Source organism: Aotus nancymaae, unplaced genomic scaffold (genome assembly GCF_030222135.1).
Source record: "Aotus nancymaae isolate 86718 unplaced genomic scaffold, 86718_ANA_hifiasm-v0.15.2.pri h1tg000009l, whole genome shotgun sequence".
Classification (NCBI taxonomy): Eukaryota; Metazoa; Chordata; class Mammalia; order Primates; family Aotidae; genus Aotus; species Aotus nancymaae.
In genome coordinates this window covers 2,470,380-2,494,108 of record NW_026988420.1, presented here as the reverse complement: position 1 = coordinate 2,494,108, position 23,729 = coordinate 2,470,380, and the positions used below count along the sequence as shown (strand labels likewise).

General features: G+C 41.7%; 1 protein-coding gene across 3 annotated transcripts in view; it reads right to left on the bottom strand.

Moving 5' to 3' along the window:
- SPATA13 (spermatogenesis associated 13) overlaps nucleotides 1-21,212 on the bottom strand; it is a 140,918-nt gene extending 119,706 nt beyond the window's left edge. For 2 of the 3 annotated variants that reach the window (XM_012441379.2, XM_064373507.1), the window contains exon 1: nucleotides 20,894-21,211. The gene's annotated coding sequence lies outside the window, so the exon portion shown is untranslated. Of the gene's footprint in view, nucleotides 1-20,893 lie in introns of all 3 variants that reach the window. The other variant, XM_012441401.2, reaches the window with a different exon arrangement.
- Between the last annotated feature and the right edge of the window lie 2,517 nt (nucleotides 21,213-23,729).

Here is a 23,729-nt window from a genome sequence, read left to right as displayed (position 1 = left end):
ATTAGTTAAAATTTAATTAATTTATTTAAAAATACTTCATTGCTAAAAAATGCTAACAATCATCTGGGCATTCAGCAAGTCCTAATCTTTTTGCTGGTGGAGGGTGTTGCCTCAATGGTGATGGCTGTGACTGACCTGGGTGGTGGTTACTGAAGGACATGGTGGCTGTGGCAATTTCTTAGAATGAGAAGACAGTGAAGCTTGCTGCATTTGTTGACTCTTCCTTTCACATAAGATTTCTCTGTAGCATGTGATGCTCTCTGATAGCATTTTACCTCAGTAGAACCTTTAAAACCGCATGCAGTCCTCTCAAACCCAGCCACTGCTTTATCAATTAAATCGATGTCATATGCTAAATCCTTTGTCGTCATTTCAACAGTGTTCACAGCATCTTCACCAGGAGTAGATTCCATCACAAGAAACCACTCTCTTTGCTCCTCCATAAAAAGCCATTCCTCATTTGTTCAATTTTCATGATGAGATTACAGCACTTCCATCATCTTCAGCCTCCACTTCTAACTCCAGTTCTCTTGCTGTTTCCACTACATTTGCAGTTACATCCTCCACTGAAGTCTTAAACCCCTCAAAGTCATCCATGAGGGTTAGAATCCACTTCTTCCAAATTCCTGTTAATGTTAATATTTTGGCCTCCTCCTGTTCTTTATGGCATCTAGAATGGTGAACCCACTCCAGAAGGTTTTCAATTTACTTTGCCCAAATCGATCAGAGGAATCACTATCTATGGCAGCTACAGCCTTATGAAATCTATTTCTTAAATGAAAAGACATGAAAGTCAAAATTACTCCTTGATCCATGGGCTGCAGAATGGATGCTGTATTAGCAGTCAGGGGAACAATACTCACTCCCTGTACTTCTGCATTAGAGCTCTTGGGTGACTGGCACATTGTTAATGAGCAGTAATATTTTGAAAAGAATCTTTTTTTCTGAACAGTAAGTCTCAACAGTGGGCTAAAAACATTCATGTGTACTGTCATCTAGGCTTTGTTCCATTTATGGAACACAGGCAGAGTAGATTTAGCATAATTTTACAGGCTTAAGATTTTCAGACTGGTAAATGAGCATAGGCTTTAACTTTAAGTCACCAGATGCATTAGCCCCTAACAAGAGAATCAGTGTGTCCTTTGAAGCTCTGAAAGCAGACACTGACTTCTCTCTAGCTAGAAAAATCCTAGATGGCATCTTGTTCTCCTAGAAGACTGTTTGGTCTACACTGAAAATCTGCTGTTTAGTGTAGCCATCTTCGACAATGATCTTAGCTGGATCTCCTGAAAAACTCACTGTAGCTTCTACATAAGCACTTGCTGCTTCCCCCTGCACTTATGTTACCGAGACGGCTTCTCTCCTTAAACCTGAAGAACCCACATCTGCTAGCTTCAAACTTTTCTGTATCTCTCAGCCTTCACAGAATTAAAGAGAGTTAGAGACTTGCTGTGGATTAGCCTTTGGCTTAAGGAAATGTCATGGCCAGTTTGATCTTCTATCCAAATCACTAAAACTTTCTCCATAACAGTGATAAGGCTGTTTAACTTTCTTATCATTTGGGTGTTCACTGGAGTATCTTCTGCCTCAGCCTCCCCAGTAGCTGGGACTACAGGCGCACGCTGACAAGCCTGGCTAAGTTTTTGTATTTTCGTAGAGACAGAGTTTCACCGTGTTACCTAGGCTGGTCTCAAACTCCTGAGCTCAGGCAACCTGCCTACCTCAGCCTCCCAAAGTGCTAGTAGGGTAACAGGTGTGAGTCACCACACCAGGCCTGGAGTATTACTTTTAATTTCCTTCAAGAAATTTTCCTCTGCATTCACAATTTATGTGGCACCCAGAGGCCAAGCTTTGGGCCTATCTTGGTTTTCAATGCCTTTCTCACTAAGCTTAATCATTTCTAGCTTTGGATTTAAAGTAAAGATGGGTGACTCTCCCTTTCACTTGAACACTTAAAAGGTTACTGTAGGGTTATTAATTGGCCCCATTTCAATATTGTTGTCTCAGGAAGTAGGAAGGCCTAAGAAGAGGGAGAGAGACTAGGAATGACTAGTCAGTGAAGCAGTCAAAATATACACATTTACCGATCAAGTTTACCATCTTATATGGGTGTAGTTCATGGAGCCCAAAATAATTATAATAGTAATATCAAAGATCTCCGATCACAGATCGCCATAACAGATATAATTTAAAAGTTTGAGCTGGGTGCAGTGGCTCACGCCTGTAATCCCAGCACTTTGGGAGGCCAAGGCAGGTGGATCATGAGGTCAGAGTTCAAGACCAGCCTGGCCATGATGGTGAAACCCTGTCTCTACTAAAAATACAAAAATTAGCTGGGAGTGGTGGCACATGCCTGTAATCCCAGCTACTCGGGAGGCTGAATCAGGGAACTGCTTAAACCTGAAAGGTAGAGGTTGCAGTGAGTCGAGATCGCGCCACTGCACTCCAGCCTGAGTGACAGAGCGAGACTCCGTCTCAAAAAAAAAAAAGTTTGAAATATTTTGAGAATTATCAAAAAGTAACAGCCAAGAAGTAAGCACATGCTATGGGAAAAATGGCGTCAACAGATTTGCTCAACACAGGGATGCCACCAACTCTCAGTCTGCAAAAAGTGCAATATCCACAAAATGCAATAAAGCAAGGCAGAATAAAGAATGAGATAAGTCAGTAGCTTACCTGTCACACTTCTATAAAGAGAAGGGCGGAGAGAAAGAGGGCAATGATTGCGTGTTAACAAAGCCACTGAAGGCTGGAGATAGCTAGGACTACTCAGAAAAGCGGCCAACCAGGAGTGTCCCTTCTTCACTCACTTCCAGTCATGACTTACGGGTCACTCTGAGGCACGGATAATTCTGTAACATAAAGCAGATCTTGCTGTGATTATTTCTTTCTCCTTTCTTTGGATAGCTAAAGAATTTTGGTAGCCAAAATTCATGGGTTCTGAAATTCCTGGAATTATACAAGCAGTGATAGTAGAGCATCTGATAACAGACGACATTGCTTTGAAAAAGGTGGTTCTGTGCCAGGCTGTCATAACGTGCAACCTGGTGTCTGCTGGAATGTCTTCCTCAAGGAAAAGGATTAAGAAAAGTCTCTTTGTTGGTTCTTCTCAGTTTGCACAAACCAACACCTACACATCTGACCCATAATGAGACTCTTTAACTAAACAGCATGTTAAGTGTGACTTTATAGAAATGAAACCAACTTCTTAATACATTCACCAATTAGAATTTCATGAGGATATGCGAAGGCCAAACACACTAAGATTTCCAGTCCTTCCTTCCCTTTTCTCTTCTACTTGGTTAACTGCCTCAACAGCTTTGTTGCTCATTTCAAACAAGTTGCCCCGTGGAGCACTTCCCTCTCAAACCCGTATTTTCCGTGGAGAAAATTAATGTTCCTGCAACAGTGTTATGCTTTGCTTTGGCCTCCTGAAACTGAAGGTTAAGAAACTCTGAAAGGGAACTAACTTCTCTTTAGCTATTGGGCCTAGCACAGTGGCATTACTTAGATCCTGGGGACAACCTAAAATCATTTCAGCTGCAATCCTCACTCACAGAACATTGCTGATGTCCTATTTTCATTCGTTTCTGGGATTTAGGAAACTGTCATCAGTTTTGCTGGGCTGTAGCTGCTGATCCCTCTCCCATACCCTTTTCGGTTTGAAGACTATTATCAGCCCCCAGCAAACATACAACACATGACTGTGTGTATCCCTGATATATCATAAACCTCTGACCTTAGTCACACTATTCATCCCTAATTGCTGGTGTAGCAACCAATCTTTCTGTGGCTGTTCCCAAACTTTCTAATTTTCCACTTTCACTTTGCAATTAACCCTACATCGTGTGAGCAGGTGAAGGAAAGATGACTTCTTCTTTAGGTCCTCCTGTAAACTGTAACATTCCCGTTTCCTCACTGGTGGTTGTGATGGTTAATCTCATGTGTCAGCATGGCTAGGGCTATGGCACCCAGTTATTTGGCCAAACACCACTCTGGATGTTGCTGTGAAGATCTTTTCTAGATGTGATTGACAGCTAAATCAATACATTTTGAGTAAGGCAGATGACCCTTCATGATGTGGATGGGCCTCCTCTAATCAGTTTCTGAAGGCCTTCAGAGAAAAGACTGAGGTCAGAAGAGAAAGAAGTTTTGCCTTTAAGATTGACGTAAGATTCAAGCCTAAAACATCAACTCCTGCCACTCTCCAGCCTGCCGACCTGCCCTGCCGGTTTTGAACTTGCTAGGCTCCACAATCACATGAGCCGATTCCTTAAACTCTCTCTCTCGATGTGTGTGTGTGCACACTCTCTTTTGGTTCTGTTTCTCTGAGGAACCCTAACACTGGGGTAATGAAGAACTGCATCTATTTGTATGTCTTCTAAGTTAAATCCAGGAATTGAGAAACCTTCAATTATGATGTTTCATATGATGTTTAGGACACTATGCCTATTATGTTAAAACCAATTATTTCCTTAAGGTTTCTGAAATGAGGCCACATAAAAGACTTATCAGTAGTCATTATGTCAAAAATTAGAGAAGGCCATTAATGCATTTAAAATTAATGGAGTCGTTATTTCCAGAGGTAATAAAAAAGCTATAATTTGGCTATTTCAAATCTCGGTTCCTTCAGTTCTCTTCAAAGATTTATTTTTTACTAAGTGGATCTCCAGATAGCTTTAGAATAAATTACAGTCTTGAATCAGGAAAATCTAAATTATAGGACCCTAAAAAACATGCTTATGGCAGTACTTAGCTAAGAAATAAAATTCCTTGTGGAAAAAATTTCTTCATAAAGAAAGCAGTAAAACTTTATTGAGTGCCTATCAGGTGTGGTACGCACTATTACACACAAAAGCATTTATTATATGGTCTTTTGTAACAAAGCAGCATCTACTCAGCACCACAAACACATGTCACAGAGGGGGCTTCAGGGTTTATTATGAGGAAAGGTGGCATATACAGAGCTACAGAAAGGTGGGAAATGCCAGAACTGGCAACAAATGCAGTGACAGAGCAGGTCCCCTGATAAAGCAAAATACAAGGCTAGAGGCACGTGCCTTTCAAAGACGGCCCCAGAACCCGCTATCAAAGGCACCCTCGCTTGCCTGAGGAACAACCCATATGAGTACTCAGACTCTGGAAGAGTAAAGAAGGGGTCACTTTCCAGAGCCTCCGCCGCCTGACTAAACTCAGAACAACAAGAAAACAATGGATTTTCCTTCAACTCTGCTTTTCACCAAAATAACTAAAGAACTATTTTATTAAAGAAAAAAATCTGGACCCATCCTGCCTTTTCAAGTATTCAAAACGCCACTAGAGGTTGTACCACAGTACGCATGATTTCATGTTAGATATGGTCACTTGGACCTTCACAACTGAGATCATGAATTAGCAGAGCTTTGAACTTTGTCCTGCGCAGAATACAAAACCCCTCACTGTGATTAGTAAGTTTGTGCTGTTGCTCAGCATTAAGTTAATGGATAACAACAATTACACATCAGAGAGAAAAAAAATCACCAAGTTAAACAGACACTCCAGAAAAAACAAAACTGGCAACACTACCGCCAAAAAGGTGGTGATCCTTGTGATTTGGTTGGCTCCACTGCATGCTTTTCTCCCCACTTTCCATCCACATGAGGGCATCTGCTGGTGACGAAATGGTGCTGAGTTGGTGACTGTTTGGCCCAGCCGGTACCTGCTCAGCAGGTGCAGGTTCGAAAGCAATCTGGCTCCTTGGGTTCAGGGCAGAATCAAACATTTTTCCCAGAGAATTTTCTGTATGGAATTTCCACATCCAAATGATTTTAACACTGACTTTCCAAAATAAGTAATTCTCAGCAAGCCCTGGCACCAGGTATCCATTCGCTCAAAACTCATTCAGACAGAGTGGTCAGCAGATGCCACGGGAAGGGAAGCCCTCACAGCTCTGTGATTGTCCCTTGGTGCTCTCCTCCACGCTCCTCATGACTGTCCTGTGAAGGCAGCTGGCTTTTCTGGGTGACCTTGAGCAAGCCACTTCATCTGAGTTTCAGTTTCCTCCTTGGTGGAGCAGGGAGTAAGGTCTGCTCAATGTGCTGTGTGTGGGATGTGACCCAGTATGTGGAAAACAGTGTGGTACTGTGTATGAGGAAGCTCCTGTGATTACATGGAGCAAAAGCAGGATTAGAGTGAGGGCCTCCAAGCCTCTACTCCTAACACGGAGAAGAGTCCTGCTCACCCCGCTCCTCTCTCAGCCCCAGGAGTGCTGACAGGTGAGGCCACCATTAGCTCAGGGAGGACATTATAAAGCAGGGGTGTCCAATCTTTTGGCTTCACTGGGCCACTCCGGAAGAAGAAGAATTGTGGGCCACACATAAAATACACTAACACTAATGACAGCTGACAAGCTAAAAAAAAAAAAAAAAAAATTGTGAAGAAATCTCATGTTTTATGAAAATTCACAAATTTGTGTTGGGCCACACTCAAAGCTGTCCGGGGCTACATGTCACCCATGGGACATGGGCTAAACAAGTTGGTATAAAGTAGTCAAAGCCTTGACTTGCACCTCTTGGAAAACTTACAACATAGAAAGCATTTCAATCCTTAAACACAATGCTTTCATGTGTACTAAGCTTAAGGCATGACAATGCCCCTGTCAAACGTTTCTAGTTTTGCCATTCAGTCTCGGTTGGGTTCGATGGTAGTTTTACAGAGGGAAGTGATAAAAGATAATATCCATCCTCAAGAAAATTTGTGTTTATTATATTTGACTTGTATTGAAAAACTGAGGCTGGTGGAAAGGACCTTTCCTGCCTCTATACTCAGCCTAGCTGGAAATAGATTTGTATCTCACCTAGCCAGGCCTCTTTCCCCATGCAAGAATCCTTCCTAACACAAAAACAAATACCCCAAACAAGAGTTTTCCACATATAGTTTAATAATTCCAAGACAACTATTCACTCAAACATGTATTGCATGCCAGATACTATATGAGTGCTGGGATTACAGGTGTGCATCACCACACCCGGTTAATTTTTGTATTTTTAGTAGAAACAGAGTTTCACCATGTTGCCCAGGCTGGTCTCGAACTCCTGACCTCAGGTGATTGACCTGCCTTGGCCTCCAAAAGTGCTGGGATTACAGGTGTGAGCCACTGTGCCTGGCCTACACTATGCTTTTTATAGTTTCAAATATATGCTTTCTAGTCACTAAGAAAAAGTTAACTGTAAAACAGTTGCAGGCAGATCCTACAGGACAGATTCCAGAAGAAGGTGTTATTACTACAGGAGATGACAGCTCTATGCATGTTACTTCCCCTGAAGACCCCTGGGACAAGATGTGGCGGTGGAAGACAATTTTATGGATGATGCTGACCCTGTGTAGCCTAGGCTAATGTGTGTACTTCTTAGTTTTTAACAAACAAGCTTAAAAAGTACAAAACAAATTTTAATAGAAAAAAGCTTATAGAAGAGGGACATAGAGAAGAATAAGGCTATAAAGAAATTATATTTGTACAGCTCTATAATGTGTTTGTGTTTTAAGCTAAGTGTTATCACAAAAAAGTAAAAAAGATTTTAAAAATTAAAGTTTATAAAGTAACAAACTTACAGTAACTAAGGTTAATTTATTATGGAAAAAAATTTTTTAAATAAATTTAGAGCCGGGCGTGGTGGCTCATGCCTGTAATCCCAGCACTTTGGGAGGCTGAGGCAGGTGGATCACGAGGTCAAGAGATCGAGACCATCCCGGTCAACATGGTGAAACCCCGCCTCTACTAAAAATACAAAAAATTAGCTGGGCACTGTGGCATGTGCCTGTAATCCCAGCTACTCAGGAGGCTGAGGCAGGAGAATTGCCTGAACCCAGGAGGCGGAGGTTGCGGTGAGCCGAGATTGCGCCATTGCACTCCAGTCTGGGTAACAAGAGCGAAACTCCGTCTCAAAAAAAAAAATAAATAAATTTAGAGTGGCCTAAGTGGACAGTATTTCTAAAATTTCTAGAGTAGTGTATAGCAATGTCCTAGGCCTTCACATTCACTCCCCACTCACTGACTCACCCAGAGCAACTTCCAATCCTGCAAACTCCATCCATAAGTGCCCCACACAGGCAAGACATTTTTAAAAAAATCTTTTATACTGTATTTTTTCTGTACCCTTTCTATGTTTAGATGCACAAATACTTACCATTGTGTTACAACTACCTACAGTATTCAGTACAGTCACATGCTGTATAGGATTGTAACCTAGAAGCAACAGGCTACACCAGATAGCCTGGGTGTGCTGTAGGTTGTACCCTCTAATTTGCCTAAGTACATTGTACAGCGTTCACACAGTGATGAAATTGCCTAACAATTTGTTTCTCATAATGTATCCCTGTCGTTAACTGATGCATGGCTGGATAGAAAAAAATAATCCATCACATGTCTATAGACTTGCAATGAATAATCAACGAAAATTAAGAAAACTATCCCATTTATAATAGCATTAGAAAGAATAAAATACTTAGGCACAAATTTAACAAAACAAGTATAAAACATATACTCTATAAACTAGAAAACATTCATGAGAGATATTTAAGACCTCAGTAAATGGATTCATAAATTGGAGACTTGGTATTGTTTAAAAAGGTAATGCATACCAAATTTACCTATAGATTCAGTACAATCCTAATCAAAATCCTGGCTAACTACTTTGCATGGTTTACAAGCTGATCCTATAATTAATAAGAAAATTCAAGAGAATCAGAATAGCCAAAACAATCTTGAAAAGAAAACAAATCTAGAGAATTTATACTTCATAATTTCAAAGCTTACTGCAAAAGCCGCAGGAATCAAGATAGTCTGGTACCAGCACAAGGACAGACATACAGATCAAAGAAAATAGAACTGAAGGTCCAGAAATAAAATTTTATATTCATGGTCAATTCATTTTCAATTAGGATACTAAGACCATCAATAGTAAATCATCCTTTCAACAAATGACACTGGGACAAATGAATTTCTACATGCCAAAGAATGAAATGAGATCCTTCCCTCACACTATATGCAAAATAGAGCACAGACTTAAATCTAAGAGGTAACACTATAAAACTCTTAGACAAAAATACGGAGAAAATCTTCACAGCCTTGGATTAGGCAATGGTTTCTCAAATACAACACTTTAAGCACAACCAACAAAAGAAAAAATAGCTAAATGATTTTATCAAAACTTTAATGCAAAGAACACCAATAAGTAAGAAAGTGAAAAGAAAAGCTATAGAATGCAAGATACTTGTAAATTATATATCTGATAGGAGTCTAACATCCAGGATATATAAAGAACTCTTACAACTCAACAAAATGGCAAGCGACCCAATTAAAAAATGAGCAAAGACTTGAAAAGGCATTTCTTGGAAGATATACAAATAGCCAACAAGCACATAAAAAGGTGTTCAACATCATCATGCATCAGAGAAAGGCAAATCAAATCCAAATAAGATGCCACTTCACACACATTAGTTGAGATGTCTAGAATCAAAAAAGCAGATGGAAAAAAGTGTTGGTGATATGGAGACAGAAAGTAAAATGGGGGTTGACAGGAGCTGGGAAGTGGAATAAACAGGGACTTGGCATTTAATTGGTATAGAGTTTCAGGCTTGCAAGATGAAAAGATTTTGGATATTGGTTGCACAACAATGAATGTACTTACTATGGCTGAACTGTACACTTAAACTGGTTAAAATGGTAAAGAGTTTATGTTATATACATTTTACCACAATTTTTAAATAGCACACAACAGTTTAAAAACTGGAGCCCTCATACATAGCTGATGGAAATGTAAAATGGTGCATGCCTGCTTGGGAAATAGTCTAGCAATTCTTCAAAAGATTCAACCATTTGACTCAGCAATGCCAAACCTAGGTATATACCAAAGAGAAATGAAAATAGATGTCCACACAAAAACTTGTACACAAATGTTCATAGCAGTATTTTTCCTAACAGCTAAAAAATACAAACAACCCCAAAATCCATCAACTAATGAATAAATAAATATAATGTGGTACATACATACAACAGAATATCATTCAGCAATGAAAAGAAAGGAAACACTGATTCATGCTACCACAGGGATCAACCTTGAAACATTAAGATGTGAAAGAAGTCAGACGTAAAAGGCCACATATTGTATGAATCCATTTATATGAAATGTCTAGATAGCCAAATGTAGAGGGACAAACTGATTAGTGGTTGCCGAGGGCTGGGGACTTGAGGAAAAATGAGGACTGGTAATAGATAAGAGTTTCCTTTCGGGGCAGGGGGATAAAAATGTCTTCAAATTGACTACGGTAATTGATGACTGCATTATATACTGAATGCAACTGAATTGTATACTTTAAATGGATGAGTTACATATCAGTTAGATCTCAATGAAGCTGTTAAAAAAGAAACAGAGGTCAGTTGCTTTGCTGTGGTGTCAATTCTTAACCTAGACAGAAGGTGGTAACAGGCAGAAATGGCACAGTACAAAATGCTGGGTATAATCCCAGCTCAGCCATTAGATAGACTGGGTCTGCTTGGGTCACTATTTAAGTTTTTTGATCCACTATTTGTTCTTCTACAGATAATAATACCTTCCTAGCACTGCATGGCACAGAGTAAGCTTATTTATTAGGGTACTTACTCTTACTATTGTAAATAACTACCCTTGATCATAGTGAAAAGGCCAAGAAGCAATCAGTACTACTAATAACTGTATACACGTGATGTCATAAAATAATGGTCAAAAAAGCTCTTGCAGAAAGATGAGTAATGCATGTTCCTTGGGAGGCCAAGATGGGCAGATCACCTGAGGTCAGGAGATTGAGACCAGCATGGCCAACATGACAAAACCCTGTTTCCACTAAAAATACAAAAATAAGCTGGGCATGGTGGCACAAGTCTGTGGTCCCAGCTACTCAGGAACCTGAGGCACAAGAATCTCTTGAACTCGGGAGGTGGAGGTTGTGGTGAGCCAAGATCACAACATTGTACTCTAGCCTGGGTGACACAGCGAACACCACCTCAAAAAAACAAAAAAAAAGTATATACCACAGCATGAGTGTTATCCATTAATAATTAGTAGTTAATCAATTATTTCATTATTCATTTAGATATGTGAACTTCTTTAGAGAATTACTAAGCTCCATTTTCACAGAAAACACAGTAAATTCAATGAAACAGGTCCAAGGTGAGAGAGAGAAGACTGACTGAGGGTCATTTCTAGGCCTGCTGCCAGGACCCAGTGTGCTTAATCTGTCCTTGGACTTGTCTGGCCCCAATAATCAAAGGACCTAGTTTTCTGGGAAAATAACATATTTTTGTGATCTGAAAAGCAGAAATTAAAAGGAAACTGTGACATCATGGGGGAAAGAGAGAAAATACTATGATTTCTTTAGCCGTATTTTCCAACTTTTCTGTATAGATTACATAAAAAGTAATAGACCAAGATCTTTGCTGCCCTTCCAAAGTTGTACCTGGTAAATAAAATGGGTTAAGCTAACGATGTGTTTACAAAACATCAATAGCTTCAGTACTGACACCAGGTCTGTTTGTGTTTAGGTTCAACATGACTTAGGTAGACAGTCCTTACAAAATTGTGTTATGGAGGCCGGGCGCAGTAGCTCATGCCTGTAATCCCAGCACTTTGGGAGGCCAAGGAGGGTGGATCACAAGGTCAAGAGATGGAGACCATCCTGGCCAACATGGTGAAACCCTGTCTCTATTAAAAATACAAAAAAATTAGCTGGGCGTGGTAGCGCGTGCCTGTAGTCCCAGCTCCTCGGGAGGCTGAGGCAAGATAATTGCTTGAACCCGGGAGGCGGAGGCTGCAGTGAGCTGAGGTTGCGCCACTGCACTCCAGCCTGGCGACTGGTGACGGAGTGAGACTCTGTCTCAAAAAAAAAAAAAAAACCAGACAGAAGTAACTTTTTACAGTGTACATGGAAGCTTGTTTTTCTCAAGAAATAAAACAAAAATGGATATAAAGGCAAATTTACACCTGGACTCTACCTTTATAACAATCACACTTAAGAAAGCATACACCAGGCGCCAAGCAAGCTCAGATCTCCTGCGCCTGCTCCAGCACCAGGCACACAGGAGGCACACAGATGACGCTGTGTTTTGAGTTGAAGGGGACTCTGTTAGCATGTCATAAAACATGCAGTCGTTTTTCTGCAAAGTATTTTAAATACTACTTTTCAAATTTAACTGCATTATTTGTAACTAAAGTCATCTTCAAAGTGGAATTTACTCATATTTTCTAGTAATCACTCTGCATAGAAGCCAATGGGATTTCTAAAGTTTCTCTTCTGTAGGAGAAGAAAAATGACACCTAGATCCGTGTCTCTCTAGTTTATTTTTATATCCTCAGGGACTAGCATTACGTCTGGAACAGAGGAAGTAGTCAACAAATTGTTTAGAAGAGATGAATAACCTAGATTTTATAGTAATCATCCATATCCCTGTTCTTAGTCTAATTACACTAGTGATTAAATAAATACTTAGTAAACATTAAGTAGTTAACTCATAAACATTACTCAACAAGAAGCAATCTAGATAGACAACTTTGAAATACATCCTTTTCTTCCAACCCTAATTGGCAAGTTTAGCTGTCAGTCTTCTTATTTTGCAATCAAGCTGGGTTTTCTTCAGAGTTTCTACTTCTAAAACAATGGTGTGATTAAATGACCCCCCTTTGGTACCTAAATTATCAATAGAGAACATTACCCCTTCTCTCTCCTTGTCAAAGTTGCCCTAAATTGGCAATGTAGACCTTTAGCCTCCCTATTTTTGCTAGACAATATGACTTCAAGTGATTTGCTATACAATCTTCACTTTCCTTTTTTTGTCAAAACAAAAACAAACAAACAAACAAAAACCAAGCATCACTACTGACTCTGTAACACTCCACTGCAGGATTAATACTTTCAACCAAAAGGATTAGAGAGCTATAGAACTCTGCCTTAGGACATCAGAATACACGTTCTTTTCAAGTGCCCGGGGAAAATATATCAAGATGGACCAACATTCTGAGTCATACAGACCTCAACAAATTTAAAAGAACTGAAATTATATAGAGTGTGTTCTCTAATAGTAATGGAATTAAACTAAAAATCAGGAACAGAAAGTTAACAGAAAAATATCCAAACACTTGGATATGAAGCAACACATTTCTAAATAATCCACAACTCAAGGAGGAAGTCTAAAGGGAAATTTTTAGGCTGGGTGCGGGTGGCTCACCCCTGTAATCCCTGCACTTTGGGAGAGGTTGAGACAGGTGGATCACCTGAGGTCAGGAATTCGAGACCAGCCTGGTCAACATGATGAAACCCTGTCTCTACTAAAAAAATACAAATATTAGCTGGATATGGTGGCTCATGCCTGTAGTTCTAGCTACTCAGGAAGCTACTCAGGAGGCTGAAGCAGGAGACTAGCTTGAACCTGGGAGACAGAGGTTGCAGTGAGCCAAGATGGCACCACTGTACTCCTGCACTCCAGCCTGGGTGACAGAACAATTCTCTGTCTCAAAATAATAATAATAATAATAATAATAATAAAGAAAGAAAAAATTTTAATAACACATTTAACTGAATGAAAATGAAAATGTAACACATCAAAATGTGTGGAACATAGTGAAAGCAGTGCTGTGAGGGAAACTGATAGCATGAAACGCACACAGAAGAAAACAGGAACCATCTCAAATCAATCAAACCTCCCACCTCAAAAATCTAGGGTAAAAAGCAAAATAAGCCTAAAGCAAGCAGAAGAAAAAAAGAATTAAAATAAGAGCAGATATAAAAGAAGTTGAAAACAGATATCAATAGAAAAAATCAATTAAACAAACAGCTGTTCTTTGAAAAGACTGATAATATGAGCAACTCTGCACACATCAACTTGACAACTTTGATCCTTTAAAAATACAAACTACCACAACTCACACAATGTGAAAAGCTAACTTCAACAGCCCTTAACCATTAAGGAAAAAGTGAATCTGTAATTTTAAAACTCTCAAAAGAGAAATCTCCACGCCCAGAAGAATTCTACCGAATGCTTAAAAAGAATTAACACCAATTCTACACTACTTCTGGGAAACAAAAGAGGAAGGAACACCTTCTGACTCATTTTATGAAGCTAGTATTTCCCTGGTATCAAAACCTGATGAAAACAGTATTAAAAAACAAAACAAAACAAAACAAAAAACTACAGACCAGTATCACGAATACGACACAAAAATGCTTAACAAAACAGAATTCAGCAATAAATATAAAATAATTATTCACATGACCAAATGGGGTTCATTCCATTTGGGTTTATTCCAGGGATCCAAGACTGGTTCATACTGAAAATTAATCAATGTAATCCACCATATTAACAGGCTGAAGAAGAAAAACCATATATTCACGTCAACTGATACAGAAGAAGCAGATCTACACAAATAAAGTCAACTAATTTTTGATAAAGAAGCAAAAGCAATTGAATGCAAGAGGGATGTCTTTTCTACCAACAGTGCTACAACAATTGGACATCCACAGGTCAAAAAACAAACAAAAAAAAGAACACTGACCTAAATCTCATGCCTTCTACAAAAACTAACTTGAATGAATCATGGACTTAAATCTAAAATGTAAAACCACAAAAGTTTTAGAAAAAAAAAACACAAAAGAAAACCTTGAGGATCTAGGACTAGGGAAGAGTTCTCAGACTTCACACCAAAAGCATGATCCATCAAAGGAAAAAAGATAAACTGGACAGATAAACTGGACCTCATCAAAATTAAAAACTCTCATTCTGCAACAGACCCTGCTATATGGCCGAAAAGCCACTGAGTCAGAAAATATATGCAAGCCACATGTCTGAAAGAGTATTAGTGTCATCGGAGAATAACACTGAGTGAAAAAAGCCAATCCCAAACATTCCGATTGTATAATATTTTTGAAAGGACCAAATTAAATGGAGAATAAGGAAGTAGCTGACAGGAAGAAAGGCACGGATGGGGCAGAGGAGAGTGGGTGTGGCTGTAGTGAGCGTGTATGCACAAGCAGGAGGGATCCTGTGGCGACGGGAAAGTTCTACATCTTGACCATATCAGTGTCAAGATCCTAGTTCCACTATTATAGTACAGTCTTGCAAGACATTATCATTGGGAGAATCTCAGCAATCCCTCCAAGTAATCTCAAAATGTTCAAAAGTTCAATCTAAAACATTGATAAACATGAATTTTGAGGTATTTGCTGATACAATTATATACTGTGTTAACTTTCAAATCCCTACGCTTCTCTTAGGCCAACCAATTCTGCCTTTTCTGCGTCACATGTTGACTTTCCCAACATTCCTCCAGCTAAGGAAACTCAACTATGCACCAAAGCTTTGTCTTTTACATAACCAATACCAGGATTGGGTATACCTTTAATCTACAAGTTCAAAATTATCTTACAGGCTTTTTCTTGAATATCCAAACCTCACCACTGATACATACAAGGACACATGTGGAACTTTGTCTGAACACGTGGAAGTCAGCACAGCTGACCCAGTCAGGCACCAGCAAGCACACATGGCCACCTCGTTGGGCAATTTGTAATTATCAGCCCTCTATGCTGTTTCATTCACCCATCCTTCTGGCACTCCCACTGTCATCTGCAGAGCACTGTGGGTGGGAAAGAAGTAGGACGTGGCTACTGTCGTCATTCACTATGAAACCATATGTGAGACACATGTGATGGCATCAGCATTCCCAGTACCAATTCTCCTCACTACGCCCTCCCTATGGAAACAGCAGGTGCTGTCAGATCTGCCCTGCATGTTCTCAGATGAGGGTCAATACTTCACCATCTTCCTTCGTCTCTTGCAAAATGACAGCACTGAATACATGAGGCAGTGATGGGCACTGCTTTCCAAGTGCCTCATGCTCAGATGGCACGACAGCCATTTCCTGGGGCTCTAAAACCACTCAGCTCTAGTGAGCAGTCAGTGGCTGTTGAGTGCCTCACTCATTTGAAGCTGTGGGGTCCTCCCCAGTGGGTAAATGTCTTTCCAGCTAAAATTCCATGCAAATTATCTCCCTTTTGTAAACTGATCACTGCAGGATTCAGAAAGAATGAGCATGGAGGGGGCGAGGTGCAGGAGCTCATGCCTGTAATCCCAGCACTTTGGGAGGCTGAGACGGGTGGTTCGCCTGAGGTCAGGAGCTCAAGACTAGCCTGACCAACGTACTGAAACCCCGTCTCTACTAAAAATACAAAAAATTAGCCGGGTGTGGTGGCAGGTGCCTGTAATCCCAGCTACTCGGGAGGCTGAGGCAGAAGAATCGCTTGAACACAGGAGGCGGAGGTTGTGGTGAGCAGAGATCGCACCACTGCATTCCAGCCTGGGCAACAAGAGCAAGACTAATGAGCACGCAGGAATGTGTTCCACATTCACTCTTTCTGAATCCCGCAGTGATGAGATTACAGAGGGAAGAAAATAACCATGCAAGTGTAACTGGCCACTGGACCTTCCAGTTCTTTGAAAAACAATCTCATCAAAGAACACTGTTCTGTTCCCAATAAGCAATCATACAAACCTATAGTTTTGAGAGGCGCTGTTGTTTATAAATTGTCTCTTAATGACTAAAAAGTGCTTCTGGGTCTTTCAGTGGACCTGAAAGTACACCCAGAGAGGGTGGCTGTCCCAGTTCTGGGGAACAGGACCCAGGAACCCTCTTGCTGAACCAGTCTCCTTGCACAATGATCTTTTTACCGCAGACTGATCTGCATAGAGATCCACTATCTTCATCTCAGAAGGTGTTCCAACTGACACAAAGTATTCTTCAAAAGACCCAACCTGAAGACAACAGAGACACACTGTGCAGACGGGAAGGCGCTTCCGCAGAATAGACTTTCCAGGAAAGACTAGAAAGTAATACCGTCCTCCTGCTGACGACAGACAATTCCTTCTTCCTTTAGAGATCTGTCATCTCAGAATGAGAGAGAAACTGAAGGAGATGAGTAGTGTTCACCCACAAAAATTTAAAAAAGGACACTAGATTCCTATGGTAGGACATCAGTGAAAATGTAATCATCCACTTGGACAATTCCAGCTCAGCAGTTAAGCATGTACTGGAACTGAATAAACCTCTATGCTTTAAAATAACTGCTGTGTGGGGTCTAATTTAATTAATTACAGCAGGCTTAAAAGTAGCCCTCAGGAAGTCAATGTGATCAAGTTCCTTCAGAGATGCTAACGTGGAAATTGACGGAACTATGCTACCAAATCAGGCATACTGAGGCAGTGGCTGGAGCATGATTTGACCTATCTCCCTGCACACATTTGAGGCCTAATGTGGTAAACTGAAGATGAGACCTTGTACGGCCAAACCATTGTTGCTTCTGTGTCCTGCCTGAAGCTATCTGGGTTGAAAACCTCTAGGGGTGAACACTTTGTATGAAGAGGTCACATTTAAAATAAGGGTGAGAAAAAGCAGGGAGAGTTCTTGCTTTCTTGTCCAAGACAGCCTCTGTATCAGAAGGGAGGTGTCCATGGTACAGAAGTGCTCATGCCCTGAGTGATTTTCCTAATGCTGAGTGGAGTCTGCAGGCAGAGCAGCCAGTCAGGCGAGGATAGCAGGGACTCAGTGAGCCACCCAAAACCTCTGAAAGCAGAAAACTCTAGCCCAGAAAGAAAGGTCTAGAGGAGGTTCTTCCCTCTCCTCCCATTCTGAGGAGCTTGAGTGAGGGAAGGGAGACTAGGAGGAAAGAGATGAGTTCCCGCTGAGAAGTGACACTGGGTATCTGTGCCACACCTGCATCTTGATCCTCCCGGAGCCACATGACCACGGGAAGGAAAGTTATAGGACAGGGTGCGGTTCGCAATTCATTTCCAAGGCAGAGTCTGGAGAAGGTGTCTGCTTTCAAGCTGTTTATCTCAACGCCAGTCAGTGAGGACAGCAGTCAGAGAAAGACTACAAATAGAACCCAGAGTGATTTTGAAATCAGTCTACTCACACCTTACCCCACTTGTCATGAAAAAATAAAATGGTCAAAAGAAGCTGCCACTTTCCTTGCCCAGAATCCCACTATTTAATTCACAGTGAGGACAGGAGTCTTAAGACTCAACTCAAGGGGAGCTTTCCAGGGTTAGCACCTCACTCCATGTCACCTTGGTACAACAAGCACACCATTTGTGCTCTATCACATGCCAACCACAGGCCACAGCCAAGAACTGAAACTCAGACAAAAAACAAGCGAAGGGCCCAAGCCTTTTCTAGGAAGGGCAGAAAACCAAAGTTCTGGCAGCGTGGCCCCAAGGACACTCAGAGAACGCAACACCAGGCTGACCCTAACTTGGTGACACAAGCAGGCTCTTCAGTAAGCTGCGCCCAGCAGGCCACTCCAGGAATTTAGATTTGTTGTAGAAAAGTCAAAGGTATTGAATCTGATAGAAAAATCTAAAAAAGAAGAAAAGAAAAGTCAAATGCAGAAAGGCGGTCTGGTGGATGGTAAAACATACCATTTCAAGAATACTGCGTAGGGTTTTTCTTTTTTTTTTAGTTTAGTTTGAATTATTTAACTTCAAATTTTTAAAATTAAAATGCATTTTTAACTTTCCTCATTTAAATATATAATAATTTTGAATACCACTGAAGCTGCAGATATTAATATATCCCCTTCCTTCTTTATTGTTTTGAATGAGGGCTGGAGGGATGTTATTTCAGAAGGATCCATGGAACATTTAAGAAAGGGCAATTCCTTTGAAGGCCTGTATTTCTAAACCCTATTCAGTCCATGGGTAATGTGAGTGACAATGGTAAGACCACACAATGGAGGCTGGTCTTTACCATCATACTGGGCTGCTTGTGTGCGGGAGTACGAAAGTGTCCCCAGTGGTAGAGTTTTGCTTAGTGATTAAGCAGCAGAAAAAATACAGTGCATCAATTATTTCCATTTGCAACACATATTTAAATGTACTGGGGCCAATTTAATAGTAAACAGTTACCTGCAAGCTGGCAAGGCAAAACAAACCAAAAACATATCTGTCTTTTTCACAGAAAGAGAACAAATCATAAACTCGAGATATGAATTCATATATTTCTCATGTATATAATTAATTCAACCACCATACCAGGACTGATTCTACACCAAAAGAAATTAGAAACTGACAGAAATTAAACTGGATCCCAGGCTTCATTCCAAGGGCACCGTGCTATGGGTCACTTACTCAAGTCTTACGGTCCTGGATAAACTCAGTTTTAATAACTTGTTGGAATATTTTAGGATAATTGCTGCATGGGGTTTGATTTAATTAATCTCAGCAGGGTTCAAAGAAGGCTCAAGAAGTCGACATGAAAAATGTCCTTCAGATGCTGCATTATTAAAAGTTGAATAAGTACGTCACCAAAAGAGGCAGAAATAGAGAAGGCGACCATTTCAAATGAAGACAAAAAAAACCTACTTTACCCACGCTCACAGAGAGTCAGTAGGAAAAGGGATAAAACTGCAAGCTCAGTGTTGGGCTGATGCAGTGGCTCAACATTCGCTGAATGAATAAAACAATAAATGAAGGTAGAATGAATATTCATGACGGGACAAGAAATACAAAAAGTTCACACATTATTTAAGATGATGCGTAGAAATACATGGTTTATGACATGATGACATTTAGATCCTAGAAGACTGATCACTTGTCACAGCAAGGCCAAGTCTAGAGATGGAGGGTGTGTGTGTGTTAAAACTGGCATTTGTGTACAATCGATTGGTTAGAGAAGGCACAAAATCCTAAGGCGCCCAATTCACGTAACACTGACATTCACACTATTCACACAGAAGTATTGGTACTTCACGATTTTATTATCTGGCTGTTCCCAGAATTCAAGCTGGTACTGTTGAGAGGTGAGGAAAATGGTGCCGGGCGGTGGGGAGGCTGGCCTGCGGGGTCTGTGTTCTCTGTTGGCAGCATCATCTTCTGTATCCTCGCCTGGCATTAGCTTACAGAATTAGATGTGCAGATCTACCACACTAGAGCTGTCTTACTTCCCAACTCTCAGATCAAAAAAGGGGACCACCAGGAGATATTCAAACTGGCACGCGTTCAACACGGAATAAGCATTCATTACACGATGGACATGGTGCCGCCACCATCTCTTCCTATCACAGAACCACACAGCCTCCACCACCTCACAGACACAGTGTCCTGTGTGACAGCCAGGACACTCCTCTGACATTTTACAAGTACAACTGATGGAATCCTCACCTATGACAGTGGTTCTCAAACCTGACTACGCTTGGAAAGCTTTGAAAAATTTCAGTGCATAGGTCATATCCCAAATCAATGATAACATTTGTGGGTGGGAGTGGGCATCAATGTTTTTAAAGACCCACTGCTAATTCCAACAAGCAGCAAAGGGTCTGAAACCCAGAGAGATGGAAACTGCTATAGTCTGAATGCATGTGTCCCTGTAAAATTTTTAGGTTGAAACTTAAACCCCAAGGTGATGATGTAAAGAAGCGGGGCCTTTTGGAAGTGATAAATCATGAGGGCTCCCCCCTTGTGAGAAAGATTACTGCCCTCAAAAAGAGGATTACCATTCCCTGCAAATACTAGGAAGCAGGCATGGAGAGTAGCTGTTCAGAGCCTCCAGAAAGCATAAGCTCTAAAACAGTAGCTTTCAAATATTTCTGTGGTTGAAAATCACATAGAAGGCGTGTTAAAATACAGACTGCTGGGCCCCAGCCACAGAAGCTCTAATTTAATAGGTCTGGAAGGAGCCCTAGAATTTACTTATATATCAAATCCCCAAGTGTTGCTGATGCTAGAACCACGCCCTCGTGACACAGACTCCGTCATGACTGACGCATTTGGGGCTGTAGCAATATAGATGTTCAAGGGTCTCTGGAGTCACCAAGCTGAAGCCCATGTCCTCACCTCTGCTTACGCTGTCCACAGGGGAGAGGTTTTCCTCTGTGAGCTCCTTCTTCACTTGCTCACTCCTCTGTTAGGATTCAGCCCAGACTGGACTCAGCTCCTCCTCCAGGAAGCCTTCTTGGATCTTTGAACTCTCATCTTCTCCCCTAACTGACTGCCACATTCACTACTTTTCACTGCTTTGCTTTTACATATGGGCCTCTCCCTCTAGACAAGAATATGAGTCTCTTCATGAAAAGAGGGGCTGTTTCTGATCAATCTTTCCATCTTCAGCATCTAATACACAAAAGATACACAGTATTACGTATACATGTATGCTTACAAATCATCATGAAGTATCACCAGTATTACACTTGTAACAGCAGAATCTACAAATCCACATAAATTCCTAAACAGGTGATTCCCGATGGATGAGAAAGAGTTTATGCATTACAGAAGAGCACTCCATCCCACAGGAAAGGTGGAAGTGGAGCACATTTCTAAAGCAGAGGCTATTTTTCTTTCAGCTGTAGGGTCACAACATACAAGTCAGAAGTGTTTAAAAGTACAAGTGCAAGTTGTTTAGGACTTGGGGCACATTTGCCTATCTCTGCATCACCCATAGAGACTAAGTGCTAGGGCCTGAGCTCAGAACCCTGTGTGATGGGACTGAATTGCCACATTAACACTCAAGTACAATGGACTGCTCACCGTTCCTATCACACAGAGCAACATTTTCTGCGGAAGTGTGATCAAAGTTCCGATCTGCAATACCACGAACACATCTCTTCGCCAGCCTCCTGCTCTCACTGGAATAAGACAATAAAAGCCTGCCTTTCCCCTTGCACCTGTCCATACAGTGAGCAAAGCTGTCCCCTTTCCTGCTACTAAAGTTGTGGTGGGGTGGGTGGGGGGCTGCAACTGGGAAGGGCTGAGAGAGGAGAGGAGGGCAGGAGACTGGGTGGCCCAGGGACCCAGGAAGGCAGCTCACTTCCCTCCACTGAAACTCTCCAGTCTGGCCATTATGGACCTGTGCTCTACTTTTCTCTAAGGGGAGCTTGCCAGTCTGAGGAAGCAAGGCCTGCTCTGGTATGAATGGGGGTGGAGGGGAAAGGCTGGCCTTCCCCTCTCCGGGAAGGTAGAGCCCTCTTGGGAGGGTGCAGATGGATGCCAGTGGGTCTTTAGGACAGATCTGGCAGGCTGGGGCTGGAGATAACTGAGGCAGGCACAGGATCCCTGAAGTGACAATGTCTACACTCTCGTGATTCCACAAAGACCAGGGCAGTCCTGCTTCAGGGAAATGGGCAGAAGTGGCTGCTGACAAGGAAGTCAGATCCTTTAAGGTCCTGGTTCACTGAAGCAAAAACCCCATTTCCAAGATGCTGGAACATGACGACCAAAGGACGGTCATCACCTGTGTCCACCAAAGCTGACATCCTGACCGCAGCACACGGCCACAACCACATACGTATATAAGAAACACAGAGGCCATTCTTGCATCTGCGGTGCTGCCACAGCTCCCCAGGGTTCTCACAGGCACAGAGGGCATCATCCACAACCCGGAAGTGAGAGCAAAAGCTGGACCGGGAACTCCTCTGAGCCCTCAGACTTGCGTCCCGTGATGCCCCAGTCTCTCCTCTCTGGCTTCACACCTTCAGCTCAGCACACAGGAGCCATCAATGTTGTGAAAGGCTCTGTGGTGCCATTTCTGCCTCAGGGAGTTACAGGTTACAGGGAAGACAGACACACAGAGGGATGCACGTGGATCTCCTAAGCCAGGCAGCCTGAGGTCCAGTCTCAGCCTTGCTACCTACTATTGGGCTCTGGCCACAACTTCCCTGAACTTCCACTTCATTTAGGGAGCACTGAAACTTAACTTGCTTCTCAGTTACAACCATCCTCACCTAAACCACAGAACACAGAGGACACCTCACACAAATGCTTCCCCGCTTCTCCCCAGAATAGTACCTGAGAACCCATCTCATCCCAGCAGGAAGGGGTGAAGCTATCACACAGAATGCCTGCCTCGGGGCATCAGGGTTGCATTCTGTCAAGACAAGCTGATATGGAGGAGGTGGGCATCACAATTCAACAATACCTTGTAGGTCTCCTGGGGGAGCCAAAAGAGGCATTAAACAGGGAAGGAGCAGAGGCAGCTGCAAGGGGGCTTCGTGGGAGTCCAGAGAAGGGTGTGGGCACAGTAGAGGCCAAGAGAGAAACAGCAACCGACTCCACGCTCCCCCTTCACTGCTGTTTTATTTGCTATGCAAAGATGAAGAAAATCAGGCAAGCACTTTGTACCAATGCATTTCTCTCCAAGAATGCAAAACACAATTAAACATTCCAGTACTGATTTTCAAATTGCCATGTATTATATGGTTTCCCTCTAGGAAGCCATGTACCTTTGGTGTTCCTTCCTGGTGTTTCAGAAGTAATGGTAATAGTTCTTTCTAAAACATTTGAATGTATACTACTGCAATGTTACGATCCCATTTATGCTATTACATGTCTCACAGGCAAACATTTTTTTAAATGTTTAGCTTTCAGACAGAAAAAAAGGAAAGCACTGATGAGTTCCCCTTGTAAGTGAATCCTTCCAATGCTTCTTAGCTCAGGGGAAAGGAAGGAGAAAGAAGCTTTGTTGCCTTCAGCAGCAAATGGAGAGGTCAACCCACCAAGCTCTAAGGCCATGCATCAAGCCCTGAACCACAGAGGCCTTAGAGCCAACTTTGTCCTGCTACTTTCCCTTGAATATGTCATTTTATTTCCCTGGGCCACGGTCTCCTCATCTGTAGACTATAAGTCCCTTTCAGCTATCCAGGTGCATGCTCTGCTTCAGTATCTGTAAAGTAGGAAA